Below are 24,727 nucleotides of genomic sequence, written 5' to 3' on the forward strand. Positions count from 1 at the left end.
TCCCTAGAGCAGCTCCCAGAAAAAAATAAATAAATAACAATAATAATAATGTCTTTGAAGTTGAAAGGAAATGAGAATGAGTGGACTCCCCAAGATGGGTGTTATAGAGATAGACGTTATCCTCACCATGCAAGCAAGGTTAAAACCTCAAGTGAGCTGACAAAGCTCATGCCCTTCAAAGGCTGGAAGCTTGCTTTGGCCCTAGGCCAGTTTAGATGGTTCTTTTGGAACCAAGAAAGTCCCCGGGCTTTTCCTACACTGCTTACCTGTGTCTACAGGCTCTTGCTATTGGGTGGAGAGATAGTAGTCTTCTTGGGGCTCCTGGTGCCAGGCTCATTCCAAAAGGCTGGAGAGGTAGAACAGGAGCCACCTCTGTCCCCAACCTGCCTGCTGCCATACTTTTCCCAGAGGAAGGGCTTTTTAATGGGCTGATGCCTGAGTTTATGTTTGAAAAAAACTAGAGCGACTGACATGTCCCAGGAATCTTCTGAGGGCAGAAGGATTCATTTATCAGCCACAATGGAGAGGGCTATGAGCTCATACAAGTTGGCCTCATTCTCCCACTCCAGCTGCTTGTCTTGGTGGCCAGGATGGTCAACTAGTGGCGTCAAGTCTCCATCATTTCCTTGTAGTGTACCATCCGTGAAAGCTGAGCTGGACGTAGTCACGTTGGCTGTGGTAGAACCACAGCATCTCATTCAGGAGCTGCTTGATCTTGGCTTTCAAATCAGCCCACGCAAAGTGAAGCTCTTCTTCGGCCTGGTGGAGCATGGCCAGCACTGGCCCTGTCTTTTTCTTTCCCTTGCACTTCTTCACCGTGGCCTTCAATCTCCTGTAATCCTGTAAGGCATGCTTCTGCCTTTTCACCGCCATGTTGAAACTCAGGAAGACACTGCCAAACTTTTCTAAGCATTCAACCAAAGCCTTTTGGATCTGGTTCATCTTTTCTTGGTTAAGGCATCCATCCACTACATGGCCATGTCCAGGGCTGTCATCATGTTTAGAAAGTCCTGGTCTGCTTGCAGAAGGGTTTGGAGAGTAAGCCTTAAGGATATTTTTACAGAAGATGTGGGCACGGCCATGCCAGCACTGGTGCTCTTCTTATGTCCCTCGGCAGCCTCTTGGTCTGCCCTTCCAGCTGCTGGAGGTTTTCATGCTCCCTTTCAAAGTCTCTCTCCACTGTTTGGGGATAATCTGTTTCTTGGGCTGCCCAATCTTGAAAGGAGTCTGGCTCATGATCCTAAACCTGGTGCTGACACTGAGGTTCTCAGCTGCAACTCAGTTTACCTTTTTTCTTTTTTTTTTGGAGACTTATTTTACTCAGAGGGGAAAATTACATCAGAAACAGAATCAAGGCAAACATACGTATAAAACATTATATATATAAAGAACGCTCATAGGGGGTCATGTCAATGCAGAAGCAAGAAGCTAGGAGCAAGGAAGAATTCTCCCCTACAGGTTTCACAGGAAGTATGGCCCTGCCAACACCTTGATTTCAAACTTCGAGCCTTCAGAAATGTGACACAATAAACTTCCTTTGTTTTAAGCCACGTAGTACGTGGTATAATAGTCCCCCTTTATCTGCAGGGATACATTCCAAGACCCTCAGTGGATGCATGAAACGGTAGGTAATACCAAACCCTATATATACTATTTTTTCCTATATATACTCTTATGACAAACTTTTATGATAGTTTAACTTATAAATTAGGCATAGTAAGAGATTATCATCAACTAATAATAAAATAGAATTATAACAATACTGCAAAATATATCTTGTACTATTCTCAGCTTTACACTTAAAGAAAACACAGCTTCTCTTTGGCATATCTAAATTGCCAGCAGCATCACTCTTGTGCTTTTGGGCCATGCCATGGTTAAATAAAATAAGGGTGACTTGAACACAAGCACTGTGGTACTGAGACAATTGATCTAATAACCAAGATGGCTACTAAGTGACTAATGGGTGGGAGCAGGCGTGTACCGTGTGGATACTCTGGACAAAAGGATGATTCACATCCCAGGCAAGGCAGAGCTGACCGTACAAGATTTCATCACGCTGCTCAAAATAGTGTGCAATTTAAAATGTATAAATTGTTTATTTCTGGAAATTTCCATTTAATATTTTCAGATTGTGGTTGACTGGGGGTAACTGAAGCCACGGAAAGTGAAGCTCTGCATAAGGGGGAACTATTATACGGTGTTATGGCAGCCCTAGAAAATTAATATGTATTCTCTGCACAGATAATTGCCTAGTACATTAGAGATTCTCAATGTACATGTGAACTAAATGAAACTGCTCTGGAAAGAATGTCGTTATCTGTTGCTGGAGGTGCTCAAACACAAGTAGAAAAGCCACTCCATGGTGAGATTGTGGAGGAATTTAAATCACTTCTAAGAGTCCCACCTAAACCAAATCCTATGATCTTAAGATCTTAAAAGGTTGAAGGGGAATGATTCTAGGATTACCTTATAACATTTGGAGGTGACTCTGAATAGTGTTTTTAAGTATAGTTAGATTTTTATAAATTTGCCCAGTCTTATAAGCTACAGCCATCAATTAGAAAAATACTTTTTAAAAGTGCTATTCAGGTCTTTAGCAATGACTTATATACTTCAAATACTCTCTACCCTCCATGTGCGTTGTGGATTAAATGCTTTGTCTATATCTTGCTATTTTTCAGCCCTAGTGCTGAAAATGTGTTTCAAATATGAAATATCCTCTTGAACTAAGAAAACAAGAGTGACTGAGACTCACTGAGGACATCAAAAAGAGCCCCAAATTCTTCATCTCCTCTTGGAAGTTAAGAAGTATTAGATAACTATGATAGTGGAAACTACCAAAGCTGCAAATGAAGCAAACTGTACCAATTTCAAATTTTTCTTCTGTGTATGTTCCTTCTTGGAAACAGAGACCCCTGACTATTTATTGTTAAAGGAGTCTCAGTCTCTCTCCCGGATCACCTCCCACTATAGGATATTGATTTATCATGTTCATAAAATTGTAGAAATGGGAGCCTGCTGCCTCAGATCAGTCATAAACTATGAAAACATGTTCAGCTTCTCTGTAGGGATTGATCTTCTTATGGGGAACATGTCAGAAAGCTAAATTTAACGACTTTGCATGAGTTTGCAAGAAGGTTTGTTGTTCCTCTCCTTCTGATGAGGACAGGAAAGGAGAAAGGGTCTCACACTTACTAACAATCTACCAGGGACCAGCTTCTTTGCACATCACTTAATTTAATGCAACTAACACAATGAAGCATAATCATGAAGCACAATCACCCTCTGCTTTGATAGAAGACAAAACAGAGGCCCAGAATGGTGAGAAGACTTTCCCAAGGCTAGCTAAGGAGCAGAGCCATGTTCAAACTTAACTTCGTCTACCTCTGAAGCTTAACCTCTTACCGCTTATTTCCTTTTCTTTCTGAAGAGAAATGGTAATATCTCAGACAGGGATAGATGGGGTAGTTTTTATTAACATCAACCTAAACCTGGTGCTCCTCAATTTCTGATATATTTGCTCCAAGGAGCCATTAAGAAAGGCCACTGATCCAAGGGCTATAAATTAACACTTTCTTCATATATAGCTATAAGCAGCTATTTAAAACCTGCGTAATATCTCCCTTACAATAAGTATCAATTGTCTGGGTAGTTATGCTCTATCACTCTTGGTTTTTCCATCCTTGACTCCATTAATAGAATTTTTCTTAATTCTGTTCCTCTTTTTATGGCTTTGCAAGGGGCTAATTTGCAGGCAAAATTGCTAATTTTACAGTTGATTTCTGCTTTGTCAGCATGAGACTGACCGAGGAGTTATTAATAGAAGAATAGGATTCCCTTTTCATTCTTTTGCACTTGACTATTATAGGAGGTGGGACAAAATCCATTATTTAATAACATTTGTTCTTTTTGAAAGGTCATCATTCCAGCCTTTCAGTTTTCACTAAACTATAGCAGTATCAGCAGCAGCAGCAGCAGCAGCCACTTTCTCTTCCTAAAAGGCTTCTGGAATTCCTCCAAGTTATATCATTGGTATAAAACTGTCTTGGAGATCCACCTTGGGAATGGGGTCCAGCCGAAAAATTCTCTCAGTATTTCTGTGCATTTCCCAAATAGTAATTTCTAGGCATAAGTATTTGTAAGTGTCCTAGTCACCTAATTTTCTAGAATGAATGCTGAATTTGGAATGTAGTAGCCAAGAATGGCAATAACAGCAGCATAAAGAAGATAGAAATTTATTTTTCACATAAAATATATCTTAAAATAGGCATTCTGGGTTGGTGTGGTGACCTCACACTGTTATCAGAGACCCAGGCTCTTTCTGTCTTTCAGTTTTATTATCAGTTTCATGTGGTTTCTATCCTCAAGGCTGACTCATGGTTTCAGATAGCCACTGGGTACATGACGATGATTCTAAGCAGGAAACAAAACATAAGGGTAAAGGGCAAACCAACTGTCTATCAATTGCTTATAAAATTTTCCCAGAAGTCCTCCCAACAAGTTTTGTTTATATCCTCAAGCTGCAAGAGAGGCTAGGATACATAGTCTCTTAGCTGGGCATATTGCTGCCTCCACTAAAACTCAGGTTTTCTTACTAAGAAGGAAAAGTAGAATAACATTAGAGAACTAAGCAGCATGCCTGCTACATGGAACAAAAAGAATGACTAAGTAAATTAAGGCAATAAGCACCTATTTTGTGTCTGGAGATAAAAAATAGAAAGTATTGATTAATTCCTTTAAGAAACCAAAACTTCTTTCTTGCTCACCTGGAAAACTTGTATTAATTATTCAAGGCTGTTCTCAAATATCACCTCCTGTCTGATGCTTCCCTGGAAGATTTTTCCCAGGAAGAATTCATGGATTGCTCAGCTCTATCCTTATAGCATTTTATTCTTACCTCTATTATGCCACTTATGAGTAATTCCTCAGAGGCAAGTATGCTAATGTGAAGGTAACGTGAGAAGTTGGTAACACTGACTTCCATTCCTAGGTCTGTCATTTACTAGCTTTGAGCCAGATACTTTTGCCCTTTGAGCTGCAGTTTCCTGTCTCTAGAATAGCGAACACTAAATCCCACCTCAGGACTTTTGTGAAGATTAAATGAGATAATATATGCAAAGCACAACTGCAGGCAATTCTTAAAGTGTATTAGTTTATCTTATTAGGCTGTGTTATATGCCTGTTATGATTTACAAAGAAAAGCAATAGACGTCTATCTTATTTAAGCCACGACTATTTTGTGGATTTTTTTTGTAACATTCAACAGAAATTTAACATTCCAATTAATAATATTAGTCACATACCATTAAATATGTAAGTTCATCCAGAAAAGAAAGATATCAATATTTGATAGTCAAAAATGGAGACGTTTAATGTGAAATGATCGGCAATTAATATTAACCCATGTAGCCTAGAATTAGGTCTAAATGATAGTAGTTATAGTTTAAAAACACTCTCTTGGACGTCAAATATATATATATAATATGAAAATAACAGTAAATTAACTATAACAGAAAGGTATAAATTTTCCAGGTTATATAAACAAAAGTATCCAGTTGTTCAAAAGGATTGTCCTCATTTTTCATAGCAGAGTCAATAGATAGAATTTTGTTGCTGAAGATTCTATGTTATTAAATATAAATATGATCAAGTTACTTACAATTATAAATATACTTGTATGTAATGGAGCTAAAAGCTATGAATGGAGATAATAGAAAACCATACACTTTTCCAATTCCTAGATGAGAAGAACAAAGATGAAAATCTCAAAATAAAGCTAAAGTTTACTTTAAAGAAAAGGAAAAAGCAACTACAATTTTTAAAACAGCAGAAATTGTAAAAGACATGTAGACCATAATAATTTTCTTAAAATAAAAATTAATAATTATAATAGGATAAAACATTAAATTTTATTTCAAATGTTTAGATTAAATCAAAATAAAACTGACATGCCTGAAACAACACATCTTCAAAAAATGATAAAAAAAGTAGAAAAAAAATCTAGACTAATGAAAAAAATGGAAGACATTATAATTATTATTATTATTACTACTACTACTGTACAGATGTAAAATTAAAGCAGAGTGGGTTAAATGTCCTAAACAAGAAGGTTTACTAAAAATGAAACATATAATGAACTGTAATTCTAATTACTTTTTAAGAATTGAAATATATAGAACCAAAGTGTATGAAGTAAAACTCATGAAAATGAAGGTTAAATAGCTAAAAATTTGTGGGCACAGAGCACTCAAGTAATATAATAAGTAATTTGAAATAATAAGTAGATATAAGCTAAGCTAGAGAAATAGCTAGATATACAAATTAAAATAGAGCTAAATCAAACTTTATCATCTGTAAATATAAAATATACTGTCTTTTCAAGGACTTATAGAATAGTTTTAATAATTATTATATATTATAAATTTTTTAAGATCACCATGAAATTCTGAAATTAAAACTATCGCATACTATATTTTCTGGCAAAAGAGCAACAAAACTGAAAATTAATAACAAACCAGATATAAAAAGAATTATTTCTAAATTCAAAATTTAGAAATGTATACATGGTCTGTTCATATGTCAAAAAGAAAGATATATAGAAAATACCTAGAAATATCTGAAAAATTACAAAATAAAAATATTACTATCAAGAGCTGTTTAACTTTGCCAAAATGTTCTAAGAGGAAAATTCAAAGAATTTAAGTAAATTAAAATGTATTAATAATATACTTAGACTTAGGAAATTAAACAGTATAATTGCTACATAAGTCCAATAAGTATTCCCTTAAAGAAATAAATGACATAAATCAGCCATTAGATTTCTATTTAAAAATATGAAAAAATGCAACATATAAAATAAGAATGAAATGGAGATACACATCTAAAAGTTACAAGGGAAATTATTGCAAAAAATATTTGTGCAACCTACTATAATAAGTTTTGAAATACTGAATGAAAGTGATTATTTTCTAGGCAAATACATGGATTTAAAAGTAGATTCAAGAAACAAAATTTGTAATTTTGTTCTGCAAATATGGTGCACTGAAAACCCTATCAAACCTCTCTGTAACACACCTAGAAATAATGAATAAAATAAGAAACGATTTGTAAATACAGAACTGAGCTTAGAAGACCATTAGTAAAATTCTTAATAATGAGATATAAAGTAAAAACATGAATTCAGACACTGTAAAAGGTAACTGCCCTGTCTGTCTATTTACAGACACAGATATTTATTACAACCTACTATCTGCCTAGGGTGAGTGTATGAGACTTAGAGCTAGTGCAAGATGTGAAGTAGAAATAGACACCCCACAAATAGCTGAGATTCCATAATCACTACATCATTATTAAAATGGGAACTACAAAAGGGGAAAAGAAAAATGACCCACATGGAGAGTTAGCTCTTTTAGCCTTGGATAGAAATGGAATGAGAAAAAAAAAAATTCCCCTGTGAATTGTTGTCTGTACCAACAATATCATTCCTAAAGCCACAATCTAGTAATTTAATTTAAAGCTGGTCTATGTTAAGAGTACTTTCAAGCACTTAAACACAATTCCTCTTTTGAAAAACACACAGTTAATCCAGGTCCCATGGAAGTTCCAATTATAAAGCTCTAGCAAATTTAAGTTCACAATAAAAAAGCACAAATCACACAGAAAACAAAAATCGCAAAGCAAAACCATGAATGAGAATCAGCAAAAAAAACTACCCACAGCAAGAACAGATCTCCAAAAACCTCATGCACCAGAGAAGTCTTAATGTTTAAAGAAACATGTTTAAAGAAATGGCAGAGGAACTTCAAGTAAGGGTCAAGTAATTATTGAAAATGAATCAGGGAGATGAGGGTAAGTGAGATCAAATATATGGTGATGGAAGGAGAACTGACTCTGTGTGGTGAACACACAATGGGATTTATAGATTGTGTAATACAGAATTGTACACCTAAAATCTATGTAATTTCACTAACAATTGTCACCCCAATAAATGTAAAAAAAATAAAAATAAAAAAGCAAAAAAAAAAGAAAAGAAAATGAATCAGAGGACTTGAGAAAGAATCAAAAAGGAATTTAAATGTTGAATATATAATAATTTAAATTAAAAACTAAAATAATACATTTAGTGTAAGATAAGATAATTGAAGAATAATTGAATAATTTGGAGAAACATCTAATCAGACAACTCACAATGTATTATTACAAGCTAAGATATGGACAATACAAAAGACAGACTTTATGAGAGCTGGAGAATAAAATGAAGAGGTCTAATATATTTCTAATCATACCTCTGTCAAAAGATGATTTTTTTAAATGAGGAAGAGAGGATATTGGAAGAGACAATCACCAAGGATTTTTCAATATTGATGACAGAAGTCCAATGAATCCTAAGCTAGATAAATAAAACAATCTACACTTGGACATATCAAAGCAATACAAAAGAATACCAAAGATAAAGACCAATCTTAAAAGTAAAATTAATAAAAAATGCAAAAAGATGCTAAAAAAAATTCAATCACATCAATACCTACAACAAATATGACTGGATTAAAATCTCTAAGTAAAAGCAAAATAGTTCAGATTGAATTTTTAAAAATACTAATACTTGCTATTTATGCTATTTATAAGGGATATAAGTAAAGCACAAGGACACTGGAAAATTGAAATGAAATGGAAGAATACAATTTCTTAGGTAAATATTGTCCAAAAGAAATGTACATCAATTATGTCAAAATTAAAGAAAATGTGAAGGCCAAAAGCAGTTTTAAAAATAGAAAAGGTTACTACATAATAGTATTCAATTCCCTTGTCATTTTAAGGATTCTAAATCTGTATGCACTTTCGCAGATGACCTCAAAACATATAAGGCACAAAAGAAATTGAAACTTCAGGAAGAAACGGATAAACCTAAAGTTTATTTGAATATTTTAATACAATTATCTGTGCAAAATTAAGAACAAAAATCAGTAAAGATTTAGAAAATTTGCAGAAGACAACAATCTTGATCGAATAAACATACATACAAAGAGTCTTGTATCAATGTCATAGAATACACATCCCCTTTAAGCATGTTTAGACTCTTTATGAAAAATTATATGCTAGGCCATAAAATAATCTCAACCAATTTCAAAGAATTGTCACCATACATACCATATTTTCTGACCATAATGTAACTAATGCAGTGAGAAGTTATTAACAGAAAGATAACTTAAAACAATATACATCTGAAATAATTTGCCAACCACAGTTAAAGATAATTCTCTGCTTACTCTTCAACATCCTCATAGCAGAACTGGTTACAGAAGAAACAAAACTCTGCCAGTTGGTCTCATTCTAAATTCACAATCATTAAACTCAAACAGAATTTTAAGGTTGGTTATAATATTGTTAATTTCACTCACTCTCATACTCTCATATATGTCTATTCCACACCTTTCTGTCTCTCTTCAAGTCACTACACCTACTCCCATATTCCTCTCTGCTTAAGACTTTGCTTACTATTTCCCTCAGAAGAAATAAGCAATCAGAAAGTAATTTTAGGGCCTGCAGGGTGGCTCAGGCAGTTAGAGCTCCATGCTCCTAACTCCGAAGGCTGCCGGTTCGATTCCCACATGGGCCAGTGGGCTCTCAACCACAAGGTTGCCAGTTCAATTCCTCGAGTCCCGCAAGGGATGGTGGGCAGCGCCCCCTGCAACTAAAAATTGAACACAGCACCTTGAGCTGAGCTGCCGCTGAGCTCCTGGATGGCTCAGTTGGTTGGAGCACGTCCTCTCAACCACAAGGTTGCCAGTTTGATTCCTCGACTCCCACAAGGGATGGTGGGCTGCGCCCCCTGCAACTAGAAAATGTCAACTGGACTTGGAGCTGAGCTGCGCCCTCCACAACTAAAACTGAAAGGACAACATGAAGCTGAACGGCACCCTCCACAACTAAGATTGAAAGGACAACTTGATGGAAAAAAAGGACTGGAAGTACACACTGTTCTCCAATAAAGCCCTGTTCTCCTTCCCCAATAAAATCTTTTAAAAAAAAAGAAAGAAAGTAATTTTAACAAGCCTGTTTCTTCTTCTTTAGATTCTGTTTTAATGCATGAACTCTTGATGCCCCCTTATAGATCTCAACCCCTCCACTTTTACACCACATCCCATTTTCTGTCACCAACTCAAAAACAGCTACAGCAATTCTATGCTTTATTTCCTACATCATCAATTTTCATAATTATATAGACATGCAAAATTTCCCACTTTATAAAGAGAACATGCTCTCCTCCATGCACCATATTTTCCTCTCCCCTTTTACAAAAGAAAAAATAAATATTTATGGTGGCCATGAGAAGGTGTCTGATGATCTCCAACTACAGGGAATGTAATTTACCAAAAAGCCAATTGCCATGCTCTGAAATTTACCTCTCCATTTGCACCAATGCCATGTTTCCCAGGAACTACGATTAGCCCATGGCTGAGTGAAGCAGGGACACTACAGTAGGTACATTTATTCCACTAAAAATGAGACTCCTCTGATGCCTGGCTTTGGCACAAGGACTCTTTGATATCCTTGTGGTAACTTCCTTAAGCAGTATAGCAGTCTAGAATGATGTGTCCATCCAACCTTCTGATCCTTTCTTCTTATAAGGCAGTCAAAGGACTATCCCAGTCTTTTAAAGCTCGCTTTCCATTTTTTCTAACACAGGTGTATGCCCTAATAAAATCCTTGCACACTTAAACCCATCCTGTATCCTGCTTCTCAGAGGACTCAAACTGATGCACTCTCCTCAAGAGTTTACTTTTCTTAATCTCCAAGTCCTCTCCTCTTTGTCTTGAATCCATTCCAATCAAGTTTTTACACAACTCCATTGAAACTTTTCTTGTCAAGAATGCTCTTAATTCTGAGATTGCTAAATTGAAAGGTTTAATGCTAAACTGAAATGTTAAATCTTATCCACATCTTAATTGCTCTACCAGTAGCATTTGATATAGTTTATCCCACCTTCTTCCTTCTTGACTGATAGGAGGACACATTTAATTGCAACTTGTTTATTCAACTTCTACTTAACTTCTCCATTTAGATATTTTATAGGTACCTCAGATTTAACCAGTCCAAAACTGGAGGTTTTCTCTTCCCCTTAATATTCTTTCTCTCATAATCTTTCCCAATCTGTAGATGAACAGTCCATCTTGAATGTGGGAACATTACTACAGATCCTATGGACATTAAAAGGGCAATGCAGTAATACTATGAACAATTCCATGCCCACAAATTTGATAACCCAGATGAAGTGGGTCAATAACTTGACACACCCATTTGCCAAAAATCACACAAGAAGAAATAAACAATCTGAATGGGCCTATATCTATTAAGGACACTGAGTTTGGTTAGAGCTAGTCCTTGTCTGCTCTACATTGGTGAACCACCATTTCAAATATCTGTTCACTTTCTTCTCTGGAGAGTAGTTTCTGATTATTGCTGTGACCAATAGTGATTTCCTTTTATTGAGTATTTTCTCTGAGGTATTATGTTGTGCTAGTCGCTTTTGATAGGCTAAATTTTTACTTCTCTTAAAAACCCTCCCTATATTATAGATGAGGAAATTGTAGTTCAGCAAAAGTTAGTTTTTTGCCCATTGTCCAACAGTTAGCTGAGTAAATGAATGGGAATTTCAAAATACCTGTGTGGATCCAAAATCTGTGCTTTCTCCACAGCTCCCTAGTGGTGCATAAAAAAGATAGAGCTGGTGCCCTGGAACATGCAAATCAATGAGACATGGCTGTCCAGCTTCTAAAGGGTTAATATTCTTGCCTGCTCCTGTTTTAGCTTCTTGGAAGAAGGTGTTGGGTCTTTGTTTCTACAACATCTATCATGACATCAACTTCAAAGCATTCGACCTGGGTGTTTGATCTCCTGCCAGCACACTTTCTAACACACACTGGAAAATAAAAGTAGGAAACCAGAAATGGTTTAGTCATACTTGTTAAACATTTATGGCATCAGTCAGGTACGATGCTGACCTTCAAATTAAGAATTAGAAGTACAAATTCGAAAAACAAAATCAGTTCACTAAAAGCAAAACTAGGGAGACCTGGGAGAGGCTTCTGGGTGCCCACCAAAGACAGGAAGCATAAGCAGCTGCGAAATGGTAGATTTCCTCTGGCTTTCACAATTTATGGTGCAATTCTAGGATGGTCTAGCTTTACCCTGAACAGGTGCTTTTCATGGATGGGGGTGGGGACCATGCCATTTTTTGTAATTTCAAAGACCCAAGAAAGAGGAAGTGCTTTGAGAGAGACAGAAAAGGTAGTCTACCCACTTCTGCTGCTAGTCACTGTCTGCCTTCTAAGTGTGTGACTTGAAGTGTAAGTAGTCAAGTAAACTGGAGAGTAGAACAATTGTTACAGACAGGTCTGCCTTTGAGGTCATTTCTTTCATATGTTTTTATTGTGATACAATATACATAGCATAAAATTTACCATTTTAACCACTTTGAAGTATACAGTTCGGCAGCATTAAGTACATTTACAGTGCTGTGCAAACCATCACAACTATCTAGTTTCAGCACTTTTTCTTTATCACAAATGGAAACCTTGTTTCCATTAGTAGTCACTTCCCAATTCTCCCTACCCCCAGCCTCTAGCAATCATTAATCTCCTTTCTGTCTCTATAGATTTTTTTTATTCTGAATATTTCATATAAATGGAAGCATATAATGTGTGGTCTTTCATGACTGGAGTCTTTCACTTAGCCTCACGTTTTCAACATTCATTCATGTTGTAGCATGAATCAGTACTTCCTTTATATGGCCGAATAATATTCCATTGTATGGGCATTCCACATTTTGTTTGTCTATTCATCAGTTGATGAACATTTGGGTTGTTTCCACCTTTTGGCGATTATAAATAGTGCTGCTTGGAAACCATTTTAAATTTGCCCAAATCTACTTGTCAGGTCTTAAGGAAAGCTATGAGAACCCCATCCTTTTCCCCAGTGCCCCTGGTCTTCACATCTTTACACAGGCTGCCAATTCCACTCTTTCACTGCGAAATCAGTTTCAATTTCATCTTCTTGGAGTCCCATCTTATTCTACTCTATGTAAAGCAGTTCCTTGCCCTGCCAGTCTCCATTTTGTATTCTTCCTGGCTTCCTTTCATCATCACAATCATAATTTTTAATGAGGTTATTTTTTTTAAAATCTCAGTCTCAACTATTTCCTAAGGAACCTATGTTTCTTAAGGACAGGAGACCCTGTTTATTCACTAAGGAGTTGTTCTCAGCTCTAAAGTCATTGCCTGCCATGTAACAAGTGCTTGATAAGTAGCTGGTACTGGAGATACTGAGCTAAGTGGGCTTTTGAGATGTTATCAAACTCAATCCCTAGTTATACTCTATTTAAACTCTGAGGGTAAGATAAGTTGTAGCTCAAACACCTACTTCAGTGGATCAGTAAAGGTTGTCCGGGCACTGTGAGGAGAGCAGTTCTGATACTACTGTTTTGTCCAGTAGGAGCCAGATCATGCAGAGCCTTTTAAGCCAGGCCCTCTCATCTTAGAATGTCCTTTCCCCAGATATTCATCTGGCTAATTCCCTGCATCTTTGCTTCATGGTCCTTCTTTGTGAGACAAACGTTAACCACTTTATTGAAAACTCTGATGGAGGAGGGCTCTTTTCTTATATTTCTTCTCCCTTTTATCCCACTTACTTTTTCCTTCGTACTTATCATCTGACAAGCTATCTTGTTTATTGCCTGCCTTTCTCCACTAAAATGTAACTTCAGAAGGACAGAAATTTCATGTTTTATTTACAGCTATAATCCAGTATCTTGAACAATTACCATGCAAACAGGCACTCAATTAATATTTGGTGAATGAATGAATGAATGAATGAATGAAAAGACTTTTCCCTAGGGACTCAGGCTGGCACCACTGCCAGTCTGTAGATTTCTCAACCACATCTAGATCATGATATGTGGGACTCTATTATAACTTCTGGCTTTGAGCCACGAAGTCCTATCAGTGACCCCTATAACTCTTGGGTTCCATTCTGGTTCCAAACGATGGGGAACATGATGTGATTTCCGAACTTGCACCCAAATATTCCTCTCATGAGCTCTATCCTACTCCCCTTCCGGAGATGTCTATAGTTCCAATTTCTGCAAGTCATAGTATCTATCTCTATCTGTTTCTATCTCTTCTGAATTGATTTCCATGGTCAGTTTTATTGGAAAATGGGAGATAACATTTATTGTGTACTAAGCATTGTATAAACTATATCTTATTTAATTTTGGCAACAGTCCTAGGAGTCGGGTGGGTATTATTCTATCACTTTTACAGATGAGGAAATAAACATTTGGAGAAGTTCAACCCCAAGCCACCCAGCATGTAAGAAATTATGCTCAAGATGAACACATGTTTGACTGTAAATCTGCAGTTCAAACTATTTCCACCCTTGGATATTGCATTTGTTTTCTATTGCTGAAAAAATAAACTTTCATACTTAGCAGTGTATCATAATACCCACTCATTATATCAGAGCGCTGTGGGGCAGAATCCTGGTATTGTATGACTGGGTTCTCTGCTCAGACTGAAATTACAGTATCAGCTGGCTCTGTTCTTTCATCTGGAGCTCAGAGATTTATTTCAAGCTCATTCCTGCTACTAGTGGAATTCAATGCCTTACAGTTGTAGGACTGAAGTAATCATTTCCCTGCTGGTTGTCAGCTGGGGCTGTGCTCAGCCTCTAGAAACCACCGACATTTCTCACCACATAGCCCCTGTAAGCCAGGAACAGTACATCAAATCTTTCTCAGGCTTGTAATCTCTCTGACTTCTTCTGACACCAACCAGGGAAAACTCTCTGCTTTTAAAGGGCTCATATGATTATTAGACCCACACAGGTAATCTCTTTGCCATATAAAAATATGGCATAATCATGGAAGTGATAGCTCATCATATCAATAGGTTCTACCCACATACAAAGGAGATGGTATTACACAAAGATGAGGATCACTGGGCCTTCTTAAAACTGTGCCTACTACAGATGTGGTAAACCTAAAATGAGTCCTCGTGTTTCACTGGCAGCCACATGGACTTAAAGCAAGAGCCAATATCCTGGCGACTTTCTTGTAATCATAAGCTTCCTAAAACAGCCAGGAGAAGATTTCTACCTTTCCTTATTTAAATCTCCTCCAATTCCATGAGATTTCTGCATTCTCTCCAAGAGTTGGCTGAGTGAGGAAGGGACTGTCCAGTAACAATTCATTGTCTAATGTGTAAGACGATGAAAAAGGAGGTACGGAAGAAATCAAAGTAAACTTTGACATGAGTTCATAAGTCTAACTAAAAACTAGAAAAATATATTAAGAAATAGCAGCCAAAATTATTTTTCTTATCTTTTTTTTTCTTTTTTTTTAATTTATTTATTGGGGTGACAATTGTTAATGAAATTATATAATTTCAGGTGTACAATTCTGTATTACATCATCTATAAATCCCATTGTGTGTTCACCACCCAGAGTCAGTTCTCCTTCCATCACCATATATTTGATCCCCCTTACCCTCATGGAAGGCAGTGTGGAGGTTTCTCAAAAAATTACGAATAGAATTATCATATGACCCAGCAATCCCTCTCCTGGGTATCTACCCAAAACATCTGAAAATATTTATCCATAAAGACACTTGTGCTCCAATGTTTATTGCAGCTTTGTTTACAGTGGCCAAGACATGGAAACAACCAAAATGTCCTTCGATAGATGAATGGATAAAGAAGTTGTGGTATATATACACAATGGAATACTATTTGGCAGTAAGGAAAGATGATATAGGAACATTTGTGACAACATGGATTTTTATCTTTATGAAAGGTACACTGGGTCCCAGACTTCCTCCTATAATTTCTCTCTTTGTGTTGAATTTCATCTAAGTTCCAAGCTGCAACAATGAAAACTCCATGCTGGTGCCCACACAATGAAACCTGAAATGGTCTGAAATGACTACCAGCAATTGGTGCTAATTAGGATTCAACACTGAGTCTCTTCAACTCAAACAAAGGACACTGCTATCTAGAGAGCTGCTGGGCTCAGTGTTTCCCTACCACTGCAGCACACAACTTGACAGGACACATCTGCCTCAGATGTCAATAAAGGTCCCTTCGGGAGCATGCAGGAAGTAGGTGTTCTTACTTGAAAGAACAAAAGGATCCTATAACACTCCAAAGTATAACAGCATGTCCTAATGGAACACTTCAGCCAGTAGGAACTTTCGGTCTACCCTCAGATTTCCATGTCATCTCTCAAAACTCCAGCAATTAAATGAAAATTTACAGCTGCTAGTTTTCTAAATAGCTCTCCTTTGTAGCCTTTCATGAGACTCTGAGACATTCCAAAATACTTTACTCTCAACTCTGTAAGAGACGGTGAATCTTTTGAGCTTCTATTGCCATTATTTTTCTTGTCACTTTTACAAGACTATTACCTTCTTGAGTGTAGAAACTGTGCCTCGTTGCATATTTTTATATAATTCAATAGCTGGCACACAATTAATAAAATGTCTAGTGATGTACCACAAGCTAAATTAGTATTCTGTGCTATTTTTCCAATTGTGCTGTTTTATTTCTAAGTCTCCTTTATGAGCAAGGTTACGTACTTACGAGTTAGTGTGTTGAATTAGGGTACTGATTATTAGTGCAAGCTAACCAGAGAGATTTAGGTTCTGTGTCTGCTTGCAGCCAGTCATATTGTGAGCTTGCTGGGAGCATCAGGGATGGATTTACAAGGATATGGTGAAAGCAATGAAACCACAGAAATGGTTTGATAAAGTTCAAACAGGGACTGGTAAATCCAGAGAAATGTTCAGCTCCAAAGGAAGGTTCAATGTGGGAACCACCAACTTCTTGCACCACTCAGATCCATTTGTCCTCTCTTGTTATAAGAAGCTCCAAGAATACGATATACGCGAGTCTCCCTTTTTTAACAAAGTCGTTCTCACTGCCTCTTTGAGAGTAGAAATGTAAGTTCAATGATTCACTTTTAATACACTGTCCAGTTATGATATCTTGGAATGCTAAAGCAAGAGAATTTTCAAACAAGCTGCAGTCCTACTGCTGTAGTTTGCTAGCAGACAAAATTAATATTCATTAACTCATTCATCAACTATTCACCCCATATTCCCCTCACCCTGGTTTAGTAGGTTAGCTGGTCTGAGAGGTCTAGTGTAGTGACCCAGACTTTAATCCTTAAGAAATCTGAGTACTTAGTTTCTCTGCCCGTGTTCAAGCATGTCTGCTATAGTCGACCATAGTCATTACCAGGCATGGAAGTATGAAGAGACACCTGGCGACTCTTCTAGATTCCATATCTGCCCCCTCAGTGTAGTAGTGACCCTTTCTCCTTAGAGTTACAGGATGCATTACCATAGCTAGTCCAGTAATATTCTTCCCAGACTATTGGTCTACTGATATATGAGAAATCCAAAGTGTTCCACTGGTAATTACAGCGCCCAGTTTAGTAGAACTCGATTCCCTGAAAAAAAGTTTGCCCCCTCAACAGAACTAAGTTCTGTAAACTGGAAGAACCTAAGATTAAGGGAATGGAAGCACAGATTTCACAGATGGATAACTGGGCATGAGTTGGGAAGGCCGCTTTCACTTCCACTGGAATTGATAAAGATGCTACTTTTACTGGCCAGAAAGGTTTAAGAGAATTTGTGGGCTCAAGATTCTGAGATTTATTTACACAAATGTTGCCATCTCAAGTCTCAATGGTTCTACTCTTTTTATATCAAAACCCTGACTTTAGCATAGCAGACCTACTGAGACTATGCATGTATCATTTTGTAGCTCAGACTCTTTTATGATTAGTTCCTGTGCCTGACTTTCCTCACAATTGACCCTTGTGACTGCAAGGGAGAAGACTAACCTTTTAAAGCTCTGATAGAAGCCTTCTGGTTTTCTTAGTCTTCCTTAAGTTGAAATGGACCTCTTTTGCATTTCACTTTTTAAACCAGGTCTCTAGTGCTGTCAAAAGCAGCCATCTCATTTTACAGCCTTTATTAACAACAACAACAAAAACTGTTCCCATAACAACTAGGTGAGGGCTACAACTTCTTGGTCTCCCACTACTTTGCCCTCCAGCTACACCTACCCTATTATCCTCTACAGGTAAAAAAAAAAAAAAATAAATAAAACCAAAAAAAAAAATAAAAAATAAAAAAATAAAAATAAAACAACTTAGGTGATTGCAATGCATAGCATCTTACTACCAGCAATGGGTCTTACTGCTTCTTGACAAGTGGGCAATACAATTTTAAAATCATGCTTTCTAGAATTTCTTCTGGTTTTATCCCAGTTTCTATAAAGCAGATCCTGAGGCAATGATTGAAGTGATGATACTTTATTTAGAAGAAGCAAGCCTAGACTTACCACACTGAAAACGAAAAGCAGAAATGAGGCAAGGAAATATGAGAAGTGATGCAGTTCATTTTATAATACTCGCCACTTTTTCTCAGTAAGTCAGAAAGACTTACAGCAGCATGTTGTCAGATGTGTTTGCTTGACCTGCAGGACTTCTTTGGATGGTTTACAAAGAAATGTTTCACTTCAGAGAAATCCCCCCAAAGATAAATGAGGTGGAATTATCTGACTAGTTCCCTTCTATCTCTCATTTGTCATTACTCTTGACTTACCCCAGTTCTCTAGATCAACTTCTATAGTAAATACCAGCCACAGCATCTCATTTGCAAAAATATGCAACCTTGAAAGTGATCAAATGTTTGCAAGCCAGGTATATCAAAATGACTCTTAACTTGTAGGTAATTAATATTTAGAGAATTAGGAAAGAAAACCAGTGGCACCAGAAATCCATAGAGAATTCTTAGGAATTTTCTTCTGATTGACATGAAAATATGTTTAAATATCCATTATTATTTTTTAAATCAAGAAGCAAAAAAAAAAATCACAGTATATTTTATATTGTGATTATATATTAATTCTACCTCTATAATAAATTTCTTCTACTACAATGAAATGGCAATGACATGAAAATATCAATGTAAAAAAAATTAAAATATTATATAATTAAATAGTCAGTGTGTAATTTTTTACCTTTACAAAACAAGCACTCGATGTAAAGCAGAGGCAAATGGACAATGCAGGGAACACCCACTCTTGAGTGGTCTTTTGGACCCTACTAAGATTTCATTTTTACCTAAATGTATGGTCGAAGTATAGTTCCCTTATGAATATGAACTTTCATACTGTTACTACAAATACTATCTAAAGGCCCTGGACTGTATATTCTGTAAGAGCAAGAACAATATGTTTTAGTCACAGTGGATACAATACGCATATATCAAACATGGTAAGCATTCAATTGGTGTTTATTGGATGATACAATATGTCAATTAGTCAATCAGTCCAAAAAGACCTGATATACTTTTCCATCTATTATTCCTCATTCTCTTGGTTCACCCATTTGAAGTCTTGATTCTATATCCAATATATAAATCACATTTATTAAATGGTATTTGAGTAGGCCTCCCCAATCTTTTTCATATTTCTTCTTCAGTGCAGTGAACATAAATATTGAAAATTGTATAAATCTGTAGCTTAAAAATGGGCCTTCTAATGCTATGAGTTTAATATATATGATGAGCATAGCTGAATTTTTGTGGTCATCTAGGGTACCTTGGGTATCTTCAAAAGATCCATGATGGTGTATCATGTCAATGTTCATAGATTTCCATGAAATATTTGTTTTCATTCTAAATGTATAAAAAGACAAACTCAGATTACCTTTTTGTAGGTTTATTTGACAAGGCATTTACACTGGATTCATTATTCATGGGTCAAATTTCCCGATTGATAGCAAAGTTTTTCCTGCCTTTGTCTTATTTAACACACTTCAAGCCATAGAAAAAGAAGCCTGAACTTTGATACTGATCATAGACTGTAGTCCAGAGTATGGACCCATGGATGATTCTCTATGTCATGGGACAGAACTGGAAATGAACAGGTAACTAGTTAGGACTCAAAATAATAAAAGCATACTAAAAAGGGAATTATTTTTTCTTCCTCAAAATGTAGAAATGTCATTCTATGAGATACTTTAGAAATGTCCTAATTACCAGCAAATATTTCCATATGTGACTAATGTTCAGGCCAGGTAAGAAAGGGAATAACAACCTGCAGTAGAAGGGAGCTTACCAGTTCTCCATTCCAGCAGAAGTATTCTTAGCCTATTTAATCTGTTTCAAGATTCAACATTTTTAATGTAAGTTGACTTTCTTCACATCAACCAACTGAAAATACATTGGGAGTGTTGATTGTTGGAAGAATCAATGGCCAGAGAAGTTCTTAGAGAACTTCATGGGAAAGAAAATGATTCCCTGGCCAATTAAAAACAACAAAAATAAGAGAAACGAGATATTAGCTATCGGTGAAAGGAATTAAATGCTTATGATTCCGGATGACATCAGACAGAAAGTCCATAATATGTGTGCCTCAGATGGCAACTGATGCTAGGCAGATAACAGCTAGTGGGTCAATAGCTTCTTGGAAAGCAAGGTGTGACTGGATCACAGCTCAGGCAAACTCAGTGGGACCAGACCCAGTTAAATCAAAATATGGTGGTTGAAAGGGAGCACAGCTTAATTCTCTTGTTTTATTCAAAGCTAAACTCACATAGTAGAGTCTTGGGAAAGCTCGAATCTAGACACAGACATCTCGAGTTTTTCATGCCTGCTTAGAAGGAGTAAAGCATCAATAATGTGAATGATTTTTGAAGAATGAAGTTATTGTCCAGCAATTAATTATCAGAGCCTAGATTCCATTTATTCAGTTCTCATTTGATCTTGTGTTGTAAAGTATGATCTGCTAGTTAAATGAATATATTTTTGAGATAAGATCATTTGCCAGAGTTATAATCTCAGAAGTGAATATTGTTTCTGCCCATTTTTCATGAAGCTAATAACCTGGTGATGTCAATGAAGGTTGCACAGTTCAAGTGTTTTCTTTTTTAGTGTAGACAGATGAAACTATTATAGGAGCATTCCTTTTTCCTGCATTTTTTTCTCCAAATATATTCTTTTAACACTAGGTTTTTCTATATATATATTACTGGAAAAGTGATCAATATTCTTTCTTCCATGGACGGAGTCAACTTTGGGACTCTCACCTGTTGGTCTCTCTGTCTGTCTTTGGGAGCCAGTATTACATAACTATAGGGACCAAAGCATTGGACACAGGACTCAAAGGTTACTGATCACAGCTCTGCTACTAACTCATGTTATGACCTTGAACAAGTCATTTCTCTTTTCTAGGTCACAGTTTTCTCATCTGTCAAATACAGGCATTATACATAATTTATGAGCTCAATTTACAGATTAAAGCTTCTTTAATTCAAAATGTAATTTGGAGAGTAGATTCCCTGATACTTTTAGGCACCTCATTTACTCTAAAAGTTTAGACTTTTTGGATATTAAGTATGGTTAATGCATGTCTAATGTCATGGGTGCGGAGAAGGTCATTGTTAACTTTTTTGAAATTTGTGAACTTTTCCAAGTTCACTTTAGGTACCTCTGAGGAACTCCGGAAGAACTCATTTGCATATCTAATCTCAGTGGCCTGAGTGATATGAAACATGTCTCTCAGGTGGATAAATCAATTCATTGTCATGCATGGGTCATTCCCTATTGGTCATTTTTTGGAATAGCCTTTCTGTTTAAGAATATTTTAAGAAGGAAATGGGAACAATTCAATGCCTTGTGTCTTTCACACTCTGCCTCCTAGGTCCAATGGACCTTTAGCAAGTGCCCAATCTGGGAATGAATCAGGGGGTTACTAAGGCATTTTGCAAAAGAGTATCCATTTCGATTCAGTAATTAGTGATTCTCAATCTTTTATTATCTTCACTATGGCTAATTGAAAGTGAGTTCTTCATATATACAGTTATCCGATGGTCTTTCTTTCTCTCTCTCTTTCTCTCTTTCTTTCTATTTAATCACAGACCTGAATATCTAAAACATAGAGAGACAAGAAGGGGTCCCTTAGGAAATTTAAGTCTTCCTATATAGGTGGAAAATGCTTCAAATTTGGCAAAAGACCAACTTCTAGAGCCCTTTAGAGCACTATTTGAAGGAGAGAGCTTATGTGATATCAGATACTAAGAACTTTCAGCTCATGTCTACAACAGAGTATGCTTTCAATAAATGCTTTTTTCTTGCTATTATTATTATTGTTATTATTATTTCAGGAGTACTATCAATACTAGAGAATTGGGGGCCGGCCCGGTGGCTCAGGTGGTTAGAGCTCCATGCTCCTAACTCCGAAGGCTGCCGGTTCGATTCCCACATGGGCCAGTGGGCTCTCAACCACAAGGTTGCCAGTTCAACTCCCGCAAGGGATGGTGAGCTGCACCCCCTGCAACTCACAATAGCAACTGGACCTGGAGCTTAGCTGCACCCCCCACAACTAAAACTGAAAGGACAACCACATGAAGCTGAATGGCACCCTCCACAACTAAGATTGAAAGGACAACAACTTGACTTGGAAAAAAGTCCTGGAAGTACACACTGTTCCCCAATAAAGTCCTGTTCCCCTTCCCCAATTAAAAAAAAAAATCTTAAAAAAAAAAAATACTAGAGAATTGGCATTTTGCTTTATGTAACTCCTTTCCCAATAGCACATCCTCCACCACAGTTCTAAGGATTGAATTGAACACATATGATGTGTTGATACTGTCTGATTTTCCAGATCTACTCCCCACATTTCTGTACCTTGTAATCCAGGAGGCTTATCTATATGAATATATTAATGGACTAAACTGCTAACTTGCAATTGGGTTTGGTCAATGGGACTACCAGCAAGATGTCAGAGGACAAGAGCAAAGTAAGGCCCGGTGTTTATTGCCTCACTCCCTCCTGTTATGATTGTTAGGTGGCACCAACTAGAGGTGTCATCCCCTATCAGGCAGGTCTCTTCAACTCAGCTCTCTATCTCCAGGTCAGTAACAACTCCCTCCCCTTGCCCATCAAGCTAGTGCTTTCCTGTGACTAACCAGAAATACTGCCCTATTCTGGGTGGTTTACCTGCATCCAAGCATACCTTGGTAAAGAGTTCATTTATTAAATTTTCTTCAAATTATCCAGTGTAAGTGTAATATGCCTTTCCTGCCAGGACCTTGCCAATGGACATGGTTTCTAAACTATTAATTCTGTGAAGACAGGGACCTTCCTTTTGGGTTATTCATTGTTGTTTCCCCAACTCTCAACATGCTGCCTGGCATGTATTAGGCACTCAAAAAATAGTCATTGAATGAATGACTGTCCTCTAAATACAGTGTTAGCATAGGTTTTATGGAGCCAAAAGCTTTTGTAATTTTGGAGGCTGTCTTTAACGAAAAGAATGTACAAATATCTCAATGTTGCGAAGTTTATAAAACTAGGTGACCATATTGCTAAAGCCTCTCCCACAACCTTTAATTGGTCCCATGCAAATGAAGGGACCTGAAACAAGCTTCTCTGTCTTCAACATGCCTCTTATCAAATCTCAGCTCCGTTTCAAGGAATCTGCCAGTTGTCTTCAGAGAAATGTAAAGAGAACAGCATGGTGTAAGGCAAAATACAGTCAGATACATATGGGTGGGGGTTTCAGTTCTTCTGCCAATTAGTTACTAACTTGGATAGGGGACTTAACTTCCAGGAGACTTGTTCTACTTCATCTATAGTAGAGAGTATCTGAGATAACTATGTGAAGTCCTGGCATACAATAGATGCTTAGTAATTGTTCTGTATTGCCATGGTGAAGCTATTTCCCCAACCACTTCCCTTCAATCGTTCCCCAGGCCTGGTTTGTATCTGTTAGGATAGAATTGGATTTTCACCTGAGTCCTCTGAGAGCCCATCTAAGCAGCTGCTACTTCAGGATCAGACCATAGCCCTGTTCACACCACGTCCTGGAGTCAATATTTGCACAACAGAAAGTTCAGCATGTATCAGTTTGCCTGCAGCCAAACAGCCAGCCTTGTTTGCTGGGGATTCCTTTATGTCATCAGCCATAACTCAGCCAGATCTCTGAGGAGCTATTTAGATGTTCTAAGCAAATTTTTGCATTGCTTTCTCAGAGGAAAAAAAAAAAATGTCTCCCCATATTTCATTTTCTAAGTGATCCTCAAAGGCATGTCAGTTGCCTTCTACATAAACATTTTATTATAGGGTTGAGCAAACCATATTTTAGAGCCTGGGTTATCTTTTTTTAAAATTTTTATGTGCTGTTATTAATGTTTTCCTCTTCCAGTTACTCAAATATGATTATACCCAAATCCTTGCTTGAAACAATGCAAAATTCATGAAGATAGGAATATTTGCTTTATTCATTATTGTACTTTCAGAACAGACAGAGCATAATGCTTGCCATGTAACACATACTCAATAAATATTTTTGAATTTAAAAAGATGAATGACTACATCATGCAGAATGGAATATCAGAGGATGACCTAGGAAATATGAGTTATAAGGATAAACTAAGAAATCAAATATGGGCAATATTTATTTTACTATGTATCTACAATTGTTAAACATCTTGCAAGGGAGTGAGTTCTTCATGACTGGAGGTACGAAAGTAGAAACAGATGAACATCTGTGAAGAATTCGGTAGGGAAAAATATTGCATCAAATTAAAGGTAGTAGTTGGTTACCTCTAATTGTAATTCCGACTCTGAGACTATATGATTTCATAAATTCATA

General features: G+C 36.8%; 1 pseudogene across 1 annotated transcript; it reads right to left on the reverse strand.

The window, feature by feature from the left end:
* Nucleotides 1-503: 503 nt before the first annotated feature.
* Nucleotides 504-1,236, reverse strand: LOC308501507 (bridging integrator 3-like; annotated as a pseudogene). The gene has a single exon. The product of its transcript is annotated as a bridging integrator 3-like (transcript).
* Nucleotides 1,237-24,727: the final 23,491 nt, after the last annotated feature.

Source organism: Rhinolophus hipposideros (assembly GCF_964194185.1).
Source record: "Rhinolophus hipposideros genome assembly, chromosome: 8".
In the NCBI taxonomy this organism is placed as follows: domain Eukaryota; kingdom Metazoa; phylum Chordata; class Mammalia; order Chiroptera; family Rhinolophidae; genus Rhinolophus; species Rhinolophus hipposideros.